Genomic DNA, 14,017 nt, shown 5'->3' with positions numbered 1-14,017 from the left:
TACATGTGGTTGGAGAAATTAGTGAACAAATGTCTGGCTCCAATAACATTACAACTTATATCAACAGAAATGTGTAAAAGGCACAACGACGTACACTGACCAACATCCTGTCCAAAGAGGTATGTGTTTATCTTGGAATCATAGTTTCAGATTCATAGCCACAATTTTTTTTTGTTTTTCAATAAGTATCATTACAGCTCTGTGGAATTTTCCTTCCACTGGCTTGCCCACAGCACCATACCCATTCAATAATATGCACTGTACATCTTTGAGAAATGTAAGCAAAAATATGTATTTGACCTCTACTTCTGAACAAAATCACACTTCTGAAGTCCTTGAAAACTGAAAAGCACACACCTCCTTTAAAAGCTGGCAATATGAATGACAACATGCACATACCTATATGGGACAGAGTAGAGACACTCTGCCTCTCTCTCAAGGTCTTAAGCTTGGACGCACTTCGATTAGCGTGATGGCTTTTTCCCCATTGGGCTCATTTCATAGGTAGAAGAATGAGCGTTCTGACTGAGCAGTCATTGATGGAAAAGTGAAAGTGTGCAACAGTCTTCTTTGCAGCACACTAAAGAATGTTTCTGTACCGAGGCGACAAACACAGGAATGTGGCTTGGCAGGTCACTCTTAAGAATCAAATGCGCTGAAATGCACCTGAATTAAAACACGTTAAAAAAAAATCCGATTGACCACAGATTCCATATACCTGCCCATGCATTTACACCATAATCTGAGGCTGACGTGGCTGAATCTGAAAACTAATGATTAACAGCTACTGTGTTGGAACAGAAAAGTGTTCATCAAAACGTTTTTGCTCCTAGAAAAGCACAGACTACAAAGTTAAAGAAATAAGAAAATAAAAAAATAATGTAAAGCAATTAAGATGGGCACATTTACAACAACTTAATGCCGCCGTAGCGTCAAGTTTTTGACGTTACGGCAGCTTTTCGTTATTGCCTTATTTACATGTTGCCACTAACTGCAGTTAGCGGCATTTTTCACAAGTTAATGGGAAATTTTCACATCTTCACTTCTGTTAGCGAGACTAACAAGGTAGGCGTTCCCATGTAAAAACTCCTGAAAAACACACAACATGATATTTACAAGGTTTACCATGTATGTCGCAAATCCCCAAAAACTTCCTTTTAGTCCAAATGGAGGCAGATTTTTAAGGCCAGAAAATATCTGGTCTTAAATTTGGTGCAAACCCTTGGGGCCACCTATAAGATGTTTGTGTGCTGTACAGCGCTGCAAGGAATATTGCTGCGCTGTTCTGCGCCAAAACAAAAGGTCAGGAATGCATCCTATCAATAAGATAAGATATTGCACATTCCTGGGCCTCATTCATGGAAAGTGTTGCATTGCTGCGATAATACAGAGATGCAACACTTTTCACTGCGCCCCCTTTGTGACACCAAGGATACGCCGTATTTACTGCACGGCGCTCCATGTCACAATCAATCACAGATACGCCTGGAATCCTGACGTATCTGTCGGTGCTACAGTCACGCATTCCGTGAGTTGTGTTACAAGCATGACGTAACTAAGTGGACCCTGTTGCATCACCTGCATCGGGAGGTTCCCTAGCGGACTTGGTGGCGTCTTCTGTGCCCAGGCTTGTAAAATCCCACTGGCTGAGGCTCCTGCTGGCTGAGTCACAGATTCTGAGAGAGCGCCCTGGATTGATCCCAGGTGTAGATGTCCAGGTGAGGAGAAGGTGGTATGCGGAGCGGAGGAGGCCCGGTGGTCGAGTTGTGCCCAGGCCTAGTGCCTGTGGGTGGGACACACAGTGAACTAAGCAATCTATGTGCTGCAGCTGACCTACATCACCAAGGGCACCGCAGAAGACTGGTGGGGGACTCCACTAACTGGCTCTAGTTGCTGATACAGACGTTGGTGGTGGCGTTTGCCAGGGGCACAGAGGCCGGATCAGGCCCAGGCCGTTGTGCGCAAAGCTTGATCTGCAGTCACTCACTGGGGCACTGGGGCACACAGATTCTGGTTGCCACTATTAGATCAGAGGAGGCGACCAAGTCATGCTGCCTTTCCTCGCCCCCTGGTAGTGAGCTTTTGGGTGTATAGGGGATTTCTATTGGTGCCGGCCGAACGAAGATTCCTGGCTAGCATACACCTGACTGGAGGAGAGGTGCCAGCTGGCCACTCTGCACTGCACCGCCTGCACACAGGGGCGGTGTTGACATTTGGCAGTAGAAAGAACAGTGGCAGATGCAGAGGCCCGCTCCTGGTGTAACAATGTGAGGGTGTTGGGTCTGCCCGAGAGAGCAGAAGGGGCTGATGCAGTGACATATACTGAGACATGATTGCATGGTCTACTGCCAGCAGGTGCACTCTCCCCATTCTTTGTTATGGAGCGAGCCCATTGAGTGCAGGTGAGCCATCCACTGCCGGGGACAGGACCTAGACCCTTTCTCTACTGCCTCCTTCAGGGATCGTGACACTGTCCTGAAGGAGGTATGCAAGCTGGGGGAGGTGAAAGTGGATAACTCCATGGTTGTTTTCTTCCCTGAATATGCCACGGGGTGCAGAGGCAGAGGGGGTCATCTCTAGAGGTTAAGTGACACCTCCGAGAGTTGGACATCCAATACTACCTCTTCTTCCCATCAAGGCTGCAAGTGGCCTCAGACTGTAACACGCAAATCTTTTACGCCGCTGAACAGATCAGTAACTGGCTGAAATATGCTGGTCACCAGGTGCTGCGGACAGGGAGTGAAGGGTCCATGCAACAAACTATCACTCACGAAGCCAGTCGTAGGAGGAGCAGCTGTCCCCTGCCACAACTGCAGGCCACCCCAATCTGAAGCAGGTTATAAAGAGAGGTGGAAGGTGCAGCATGCGGCTGCAATGATTCGCAAACGCACTCAGAGACAGGATCTCAACACTTCTCCTGAACGCTCACCCAGTGATGTGGGCTCCACTGCAACATAGCCATCCGGTACAGAGTCCATGCGGCCCCCGGATGTGACTCCTCAGACAGCAGATGATCTAATTTAAGTTGACTGGGGGTGCGTCTCTCCTTCTTCCACGGTTCCAGATTGCTCTGGAGAGTCTCTGGCTTTCTGCGGTTCCCAGTCTCCAGCTTCCTGTTGCTGAAGTTCCGGTCTATCGAGGACAACACATGTCTGCAACGTGTCTCTATGCGACCTGCAAGACTTTGCCACCATTTAAGGGCGCTCGCTGATGGCTCAATGTCTGCCGCCACAGCCTACTGGCTTGGGCTCGACGCGGCACGTCTCCACCATCAGCCCTCAGTGACTCCACAGCACTGCTGCCTCCCACTCCGGGTCTCAGACGCAGGCCCAGCGAGGACTCCGGGCCCCGGAGAGTGTTCGCGCTTCCAGGCATCGGCTGCTATAGTGTTGCAAGGATGGCACTATACAAAGTGTTTTTACCCAGTGTTGCGATGGCGAGACTTTTAGTGAGTGGGCTTCAAAAATCCGACCACACGCTTTTTGTGTGGCCTAGAGCGTGCGGTTACGCGGACAGTTACGTGCACAGGCGCCATCTGGCTTTCCTTGCATCGCTCGCGGGCACCCTTACAGCGCGCGGTCACTTTCACTGCCGCGCGGCCAATGCTTGTTTCTTGTTAGCTTCATAGCGTTTCTTCACTTGGTCAAGCGTCGAGCGCTCCACCCTCATAGACATCTCCAGGTTTCTCTGATCTGTCGTGCAATACAGTAAAAAATGGTCAGTTTCTTAAACTAGCTTAAGTTATCATTTTCCCTTTAGATGTCGTTTTTATTGAAAATCATACAACATAACAAAACGTACGTTTTTTGCCATTTATGTGGTCCAAGAAGTTGATGGAGTCTTTCACGACGCAATCACACACACTGCAATAATAGCTGAAAGATAATACAGAAGGTATGATCATCATGCCACATAAATGCTGGTGTTTAAACATAGCCTAAATATGTCATTTAAGGCCTGGAAAAAGCTAGCTTGCCCCCTCTATTGTACCAGCGTTCAGCTCTACGTGAAAATATGAAATTTGAGTAGCCTTGACATTGTTTTCGTTTTGGGCCGCAAACAATACATACAGGAAGAGCACATGAGAAAACGTACAATATTTCCATTCACGTTTAATAGTATGCCCCTGGATAATTGAAGCAATATAATGAGAAGCAAAAAAAAAAAGCAGAACTTTAATTTTTCACGGAGGCTTGCAAGCATCCTTTTTAATAGTCGTGCCCTAAATTTAAGAAAAGATGCGTTTACTTTTCACATTTTTGCAATCCATAACATATTTTTTCAAGCAACTAAACACTATGGAAATGACGGGCTTTTGTAACTTGGTTTAGGCGGTAGATTAAAGTGCCTAGCATTTCAGCGCCATCTCGTGGTTCAATCGAATTTGCTTTAAAATGTGAAATCCCATGAGGAGTGTTTATTTATGTTGGAAGCTAATTTACTATTCTAACCCCAACCCTAGAATATTTACTGGAAGTGCAGCTTCCTCCAAAATAATCCAGGAGTCATATTCACTATTCCAACTCTAGCTCTGGCATACTCTGGCTAAGGTTAAAAATGTACTGAATGTTTTAAGGTTGAAATGGAATGTAATGCTAACGGGTGCCGCACTGAGGACCACGCTGAAAGTTGGGAAACAAGCATTGGCATAGTCAAAAGGTCTCACCTTTGGGACCTTATAAGGGTTTAGCTATGCAACAGTTGATGTTGTTGCACCAAGGATATTGTACTGCATAACTAAATACTTATAAGGTTCCAAAAGCGAGACCTATTGGCTATGCCAATGCTTGTTTAAATGAGGCCACTGCATTTCTTCCTCCCTTGATACTATGGCTAGTCATCCTGGCTGTTGGGGGGGTTTGGTGGGGTTGTTGACCTGTGCTTGGCTTGGCCCTGGCTGATCCATTCAGCATTTCATTGTTTTTCTTTTCTTCTTTTTCATTAGGGATGTATTTATAGGCTATTTTTGCCACTAAAGGCTGAAAAGTGACATTGGGCTGACTAACGGGAATGTTTTTGTCACTAATTGGCCTTTCGTCACTTTTTTCTCACTAACATCAGATTTTGGATTGCCTTGATGCTAGTGTTAGCGCAGTTTTCGCCTCAGCTAACTGATACTATCGCCATGTAGCAACGTATTGTAGTCGATAACAGGGCGATAGTTTTTGGTGATAGGCCATGTTAAAACAATTGCCGCTAACTACTGCAAAAACCCGTTGGTGGCTGTTCTTGTAAATATACCCCAGAGTTTAATTACACAGCCTCACAGGAAATGTGTTCCTGTATATTTCTGCGGGCCACTTTTGCTACCTGTTCACACCATTTCTGAGAATACGGCTGACGAACGTTCAGATTATTAAAAACACATAGAGGACAGTGTGTGTTTTTATATAGTCCTCTGGTGTTGGTAAACAGCAATGCGATTGCTAAATAATTAAGAATATTTAATTAAAAAATATTTACTTGCCTTTGTCTTGCTTCGCCTTTCAGATAATACAGAATCTCCACGCGGTGGCTCAACACTCGGCGAGGCAGGAGACATTAACACAAAACAAACAACACCTTTAGAAAAGGGTTTTATTTTACAAAATGCAAAGACTCTCTTTCTGGAATAAGGCTTGGGGTTTTATTTTACACAATACTCTCTAACAGAAAGGCTTTCTCAGATGCCAAAATAACAACATTCAAATACACATAGATATATATATATGTTATATGCATGCAATAATAACACACTTTGTAAACGCAACAGTTAAATGCATGAAAAATACAATGAATAAACAAGCAGCAAATAATATGACATAAGATTCAAGCAAATATAATATGCTGGACGTCCTGCAAGAGATCAGAAAGATATATATACACTAGATACATCAAATGATTACTTTGGATGTGCACCTCGACTCACTCACACATCACAAAGAAAACACCTCAAATGATCAAAGCCACTGGCCAAACATCACAATGGCAATAATCAAAGCTCAAACACCTCAAATGACCGCAGCCACTGAAATCACGCATCACAATGGCTCTAGTCAGAAACAAATCCCCTCACCCGATCGTTCACTCAACATCCTTGCCAATTCTCACTGGGGGGCCCATTCACAGCTGGCTTGGACTCTTGACAGGGACTCAAGTTCCGTTTGTCTTACAGCAGTACGTCTACTCTGTAAGTGAGCGCCCAAATCAGCTGTCAACAAACACCAGCTTTATAGTCTCAAAACTCGCACTAGAAGGTTCAAGAAAATTTACTGAGCTTCCAAGCAAGCATTCCATGGCAGGAAGGAGTTCCCACATTCCCTCTACAATGTATTTTCACAAGCTATACCAGCGTGATTATTGGCAGTGCTTTAAGTGAGAAAAAATGTGTGCAGATACTTACCCAAATGAACCATGGAGATGTTGGAGGGTAACTTAAGAATAAAGAAAAAGACAGACTCCTCATGGCAATGTAAAAACAGCTCTTTACTGTCACAACAGGGAGAGCGGCAAGTCCACACCAGTAGACAGCCAGTCTTAATCTGCTACTTCACAGGCAACTACTTTTATACAGTTAAACAATACTTTATTACAAAACGTCAAACAGTGAACCACGATTTAGTTATAAAATCATCATGCCACATTTGGCCCTAAGACCGTAAACTTTAACCTAATTCACTACTCATCCTTTATAGCAGGTCTAGCAATGCTTACAAAACTAAGTATTCTTCTATTTTTGAATGTGTGTGTATTTGGGTTGCATGCATATTTGTTGGTGTGGTTTATCATTGTGCCCCCTAAGACCTCTTATCAGATTCTGTGTGTTCTTGGCTAATTCGAACTCCTCCTCTATTATCTAATCAGTTTCCAATATATTTGAAAATACAGAATACATGCCGGTGGGCATGTGTGCTAAGGTCATAAATTCCTTTAAGCTTGCTAAATACGAGTTTTCCTTTAACTATAACCTTACAGGTCATGCACTCTGCTGTGAATTGAACTCTTCACCACTTCCTCATCAGCACAAGCTTTTTGGCCGGCAATGATCTTTCACCACATATAGCTTTGTGATGCTCCCTACTGATATTTTCTGTTGTGCCGTGTTTTTACATTTCACATTTCCCATAACAGATATTGGACGGAGCTATGGGTGGGCTTAAGATACAAACAGGTGGGCTCACTATCAAAGGTAGGTAAATTGAGTACCATCAAAATTGGATAATAGTAACATCTGATATTGTTAGTGCTTAGAAGTGTGAATAAAAGTGTTATATGTAAAAAAGCAAAGATAATAACGTGCATCTTACAAGTAAGGATTACGCTGAAAATTGTATCGTATCATAGGTTCTAGGACAGATGCCATTTATTTTACAATGCGGTACAAAAGGGGATGGTGATGGACGGAGCATCAGAACCAATCAAACACTCACACCCAGTCAACAGATCCGGGTTTGATCCATCACCGTTCTTTAGCCCACTCTGCCACCCCAGTTCAGACATGGCCATATGCAAATCAGTCTGACCCTGTGCCTCATGGGAACAGTCCAGCCCGAACTGCCAAGCCATGCCTTCCCTGGACCGGAAACAAGCTTCCTAGGACCGGTTTCTGGCATTTCAGCCGTCTTCAGCCAGGCTTGCTTGAATCCAGTGGCAAAGTGAGCAAGGGACTCATGTCTGAGCATACCCTGCCAACTTATGGCAAACATAGCGGTACAAAAGGGGGTGGTGATGGATGGAGCATCAGAACCAATCAAACACTCACACCCAGTCAACAGATCCGGGTTTGATCCATCACCGTTCTTTAGCCCACTCTGCCACCCCAGTTCAGACATGGCCATATGCAAATCAGTCTGACCCTGTGCCTCAAGGGAACAGTCCAGCACGAACTGCCAAGCCATGCCTTCCCTGGACCGGAAACAAGCTTCCTAGGACCGGTTTCTGGCATTTCAGTCGTCTTCAGCCAGGCTTGCTTGAATCCAGTGGCAAAGTGAGCAAGGGACTCACGTCTGAGCATACCCTGCCAAATGATGGCGAACAAAGCGGTACAAAAGGGGGTGGTGATGGATGGAGCATCAGAACCAATCAAACACTCACACCCAGACAACAGATCCGGGTTTGATCCATCACCGTTCTTTAGCCCACTCTGCCACCCCAGTTCAGACATGGCCATATGCAAATCAGTTGGACCCTGTGCCTCATGGGAACAGTCCAGCCCGAATTTATTTTACAATATCATAAATGTTCTATTGTTGCAGAATTCTTGTCCAGCATATTTCGTTAGAGGTGACTATTGCCATTACTTTATGTAAAAGTATACGTGATAATGTGTGACATTATAAACTGACTTTTTCCAAAGGATATTGGTGATATCCTCAACTTTGTTAATCTCCTGTCTGGCTTTTCCCTGACTTTTCCTCTTCCGCATTCTCTCTCTTTCCCATTGTCAACTCTAAGCTTAAAATGTGTCTCTTTCATTTTACTCGCTCCTCTCTGATACCTTATCCTCTGGTTTCTATTGTTCCTATGTCTCATCCTCCTTCAATGCACAGTTTCTCATTTTCTTTGAATTTTTTTCTCTTCTGTGCCTGGCCCTGTCCCCCTGCCCCTCAGCTTTTCTTTTCTCTCTTTGATACCTCTGTAACCTGTATCTCTTTCCCCTGCCTCTTTATCCATGTGCATTTTATTATTTCCTGTCATCTCTCTGTCCCTGTCCTTTCTTGCCCTCTACCTTTGCCTCAGTATCTGTCCTCCTGGAAAAAATGTTTTAGGGGGGTAGTACGGACTCCCTCTTTCCTATCCTGTCTAGCTCTGTAGAATACAACTCACTTGTTGCATGATTCACTGTCTCGAATGTTCAGCACTGGCATAATAAGGTGGGATTTCTCCAGAGACACACCGCTCCGCAGCTTGACACAGTTTACCCACACACATTGAGCACAATCAGAGTAACAACAGGCAACATATGAGTATGTGCCTGACAAGTCCAGTGCAGTGTGTGCACCTTTATTTCAAATGGCAGAATGCCAGCTGATTTCTACTACAGTGCACAGGTACAGTGCTACCACAACACGGGCCTATTCTGGCTGTAATTACAACAAAAGCAATGACTTCTATGCAAGCTGTACAAAAAACTGCACCCCCAACTTTTGTAGGTATTAGCATGCACTGCATGGATAGCATGGAGGGTCAGTGGTCCAGCACTGACGGGCTTGTGCAGAATAGACAAAGAGACAAAGGCCCACTGGCAAGTTTTATTCCACAGAGCAACACTCACCAGGCCTCAAGGCTAAATGTATCTGTTCCCTCACTAGCTCAGCGGTTTTCCTTCTAGATACTTCACTTCCTTCTTTAATAATGTTATGGACATTCAACCGCCCTAATGGCATCAGCCACACAACTGAATCCCAATCTGTATTGTGACAACTCTTCCCCATAATGGTGTCAGAGCCTCCTGTTGCCACCCACCACCAACCAACTCCACTGGTCCGTCCGCCTTTTACCGCCTGGTCCCTCCACTTCCTTACCTTGTAGGTTATCTGCAGAAGGCTGATCGAAGGTTCGCGGATCTGGGCTTGCGGGCTGCGTGGGGGCGCTGGCAGTATTTCAATAGCGGTGGACTTTGAAGACAAGCACACACACACTCTATGTTTGCAACCACACAGTGCAGGCACTCGCACACTCGGCCACCCACGCACATCATTCAACATGTTTATTGGGTTAAAAGTTTACTAACAAATTCATTTTGGCTATCAGACGATATTTTTCTATTTTACAAAAAGAAATACAATCCCCCAGGTGGATAAGACTCCATTGTGCCCCTTAGAATCGAACCTGTTACTGCTGGCTTTGCGGCTGCCCACGGCCCCCGCAAGGGGCCACCTCAGAGGGCGGCCCCCCTTAGATCCATTTGGGCACTTTCCCACCCCTACTCACTACTGCGGGACTCCAGGAGGAGTCCCCTTACAGGGCGCGCCTGACACGTCATGTCCAGCACGCCATTGGGTGGGGGGGTATTTAGGCCTCCCCCCTCCATTTTGGGTCCTCTTTGTTGCCTGGAACGCCGTAAGTGGTCACTCCATATGGTTGCTGTGACTGCAATAGTGTGCGCTATGCGAACATTCTTGTTCGCCATGGTTTATTAATAGCAAAGGTCTGTGCACATGTCTGGTCAACCCCAACAAAGTAGGTGCACTCTGCTCCCAGGGCAGGTTACAGGCTGCTTCAGTGATGCATGACATGCCTTGTCCACATAGCCAGAGTATATAGGCTGGTTGTGGAAGCGGTCTTCTTAGCAAGTGTGCTGCTGTTCCATAAATTGGGGAAACAGGCGTTAGGAGCACAAAATGCTAGAAGGGCTGCAACTACAGGTTTCAGGAGGTGGGAGCCACATCAGCTTGCAGGGTAATATAGCGAGGTTTAAGAGAGAGCTCCCTCCTGGGAAGCCATCACCGTCTTGCCGGTCATGTGAGGCACTGGTACATTCCCAGAGAAGGATAACCCGCTCCATGCGCAAGTTCGCTGAGCAAGGGGCTTTGGCTTCAGCAGGCATGGGCTATGCCGGGTGAACACCAAAGGTTATTTTGACAAAGTTGGGGTGCACCAGGCACAGGTGGGCATAAATCTGTTCTTACTGGACATGAATGAGGCCTGGGAAATTGCAGGTGGCAAGCGAGAATACAGTTTGTTGGTGGGGGGCTCTTTAGGCGACGGGGTGCCGCCTCCAGAGCTGTGGCGGAGTTACAGGGCGATCTGTAAGCAGCTTGGGTACTGAAGGATACCTCTGCAAGATCACAATAGGGGTGCCAGAGCCAAATCCCAGGAACCTCAGGGGAGGGTCCTGAAACAATGACGTTGGCGCACCGTTAGTTCTTTGGGCGGTTGTGGGCCTGAACAACCGGGGGCTTGTCTTGCTACGCTCCGCCCTGAAAGGGGCGTGAGTAATAAGGGACCAATGTGTCACGTGATCCAGTAAGGGGATCACCCCTATAAGGGTAGCACTGATTGGGTTTTCCACAGTGCTTGGCTCATCAGGTGGGCAGGGCAGCATAGGTTGGTACAGCTGCCTGCACTTGGATAGCCAGTAAGATAACCCACCGTATTTGCATACTTTTGTATGGAATAAACCTGCAGCAATATTTTCTCCAAACAAAAGTTGTGTTGTGTATTTATTCATGCATGCCTATTCTGCTGTGGTGTGGATGGGGTCTTGTGCCTATAATGGAACTAAGTTCACAGCCTTTCCAACTCGACCTGGCTATGGGAAGCAGCCCTTGTCACTCCTTTGTCAGGACACACTGCCTGGCACGAGATGCATGATGTGATTTACTGTGCAGGGCCCAATCAAACCCTGTGCTTAAAATCACATAGTGCTGAAGTATTCAGCAACAACTGCGCCTATATAGACGCACGGTGCGCTTACAATCTGATCAGCAGCAGAGCGGCACCAGTCCTGCCCTAATAGATAAACCTACGATGGACAGCCTGCCGTGATGTCCATCAGAGTACCGGTACTCCCCCTGGCTGAAGAGAAGTTCTGGTACAGATGGGTGGAAAATTCGGAAGTACTGGCACTTTGTACCGGTGAGTAGGGGCCCATTTAAAGCACTGATCACTGTTGCCAGATTTTGATACTCATGCCTTGCCCAAAGTCGTCCACGTAAAAGCCCAAATTCAGCCCAACGCATGCCAATATCAACCACATTCAGCCCAAAGTTACAACTTTGAAATAACGCATAAAATAGGCTTCAGCAAACAATTTAAGTATATTCAAATTACTATTCAGTATGCATATAGTGAGAGGATGTTCAGTGGGCACCTGTGCACCTCTACGATCCTGCCCATATTCATATATTCATACTCAAGAGTTGACTCATCTTGCCGAACTGCTGGTTATGTGATTGCATGGTTAGCCACTATCATGAACGGCAGCGCCCGCCCGCAAGCAGTTCGGCAAGATGAAGTGGCAATTGGGGGAACAAATACGTTGGAATTGCCTGAACCGCCGCCGACTCTGAAGAAAATGGAGCCTTTCGACACACAGTCGTCACTACCAGAGAGTAAGGTCTAATTGGTTACCAAACCAATACCTGGGGGCACCTACCTGAGGAAAATCGGAGCCCGGCAGGGTGAGGAACTGACATCATTTATGGGCTACAACTAGTGATTAAATGTACTTTAAATATTAATGAATGCACTACTCGTTTCTACTAAAGTGACAGCGATTACTTAAACACATTTACGAGCATGTATTCAGTTTCACCTTCAAAAAGGACATTTAAAGATGGTGGACATGAAAAAAGCAAAGAAGGTTAAAGTCTGTTTTCGCTTTCTCGTTTTTTTCACCAGTGACCACCTGTCCAATGGGAAGGAGAGCAGGTCATTTAAATTGAAGCCATGAGAACAGAACTGTGAGAGGCATTAAGAAAGGCTGTGTAGCTGAAACGCATCTGCCAAAATAAATTATGCAATAATGTTCAGACACCGTGAAGTGCACAGATGTTTTGTTGGTTATGCACTTGCATGGTAAGCGACTACCATGAACGGGAGTGCATGCCCGCAAGCAGTTCGGCAAGATGAAGTGGCAATTGGTGGAACAAATACGTTGAAATTGCCTGAACCCGCCGCCAACTCTGAAGAAAATTGAGCCTTTCGACGCACAGTCGTCACTACCAGAGTGTAAGGTCTAATTGGTTCCCAAACCAATACAAAAAGAAAGCACAGAGAGGCAACACAGAAGTAAAATAGCACAAATGCTAAACAAAATAAGATCTCTCCGGACTCTTCAATGACATTAGTCAAGTTTTTTAATAGTTGCTTGATTCAAGACAGCGAAGCGCTGATGCAGTCAACGCGTTTCACCCTGAATAGGGTTTCCTCAGGGCAATAAGAAACCATACTGCAATTAATGGTATGTTCTCATAGCTACGCAGATGGTGAAGAGATCCTTAATACCTCAACTTGATGAAGTTAATTCACAAATAGTGTGTCCCACTCATCCAGTTCAGACCAACAGTAGGATGTTCACTATGGTAAGTTGAACTATAATAAGTTTGTGTTCCAAGTACAGAAAGCGTTCGGGCACCTTCCGTGGGACACGATGTTTCACGCTCCCACCATCGATGAAAAAGTAAGCAAGCACCGGGGGGCACCTACCAGAGAAAAATCAGAGCACAGCAGGACGAGGAACTGACATCATTTATGGGCTAAAACTGGTGATTAAATGTACTTTAAATAATAATGAATGCACTACTCATTTCTACTAAAGGGACAGATATTACTTAGACGCATTTACGAGCATGCATTCAACTTCACCTAGAAAAAGGACATTTAAAGATGGCGGACATAAAGAAGCAAAGAAGGTTAATGTCCGTTTTCTCTTTCTCTTTTTTCACCAGTGACCACCTGTCCAATGGGAAGGAGAGCCGGTCATTTAAATTGAAGCAATGAGAACAGAACTGTGAAAGGCATTTAGAAAGGCTGTGGAGCCGAAACGCATCTGCCGAAATAAATTATGCAATGATGTTTAGAAACCGTGGAGTGCACCAATGTTTTTTGGGTTATGTGATTGCATGGGAAACCACTACAATGAATGGGACCACCCTCCCGCAAGCAGTTCGGCAACAAGATGAAGTAGCAATTGGTGGAACATATATATATATATATATCCAAAGCACTCCTTCGCCTACGCCTTGGAAAGCGCCTGCACGTCAACAGAAAGGATCACGGACCACAATTCGGTGCATACGATAGTTGGTTTTATTCACTCAAGGTATGCCAGCCATGACGCGTCTCGACTCCGTGGTGCCTTGATCACATCATATATAAAATTCTGTGCACTGGAACAAATCTCACAATCAGAGAGAGGCGGAGACCGAATAAAAACACTCAGACAAAAAGAATCCCGCCATATTGTAACATTCAGAACTCTTGACCCCAGAGGATTGAATCAAAACGAAGAAATATATGTACATCTGTGAACATAACAGCATCAAATGAACATTTGAAGAATAAAAACTCACCAGAGAGATGAAGTGAAAAC

Source organism: Triturus cristatus, chromosome 7 (genome assembly GCF_964204655.1).
Source record: "Triturus cristatus chromosome 7, aTriCri1.1, whole genome shotgun sequence".
NCBI classification, from domain to species: Eukaryota; Metazoa; Chordata; class Amphibia; order Caudata; family Salamandridae; genus Triturus; species Triturus cristatus.
This window is presented reverse-complemented; position numbering follows the sequence as displayed.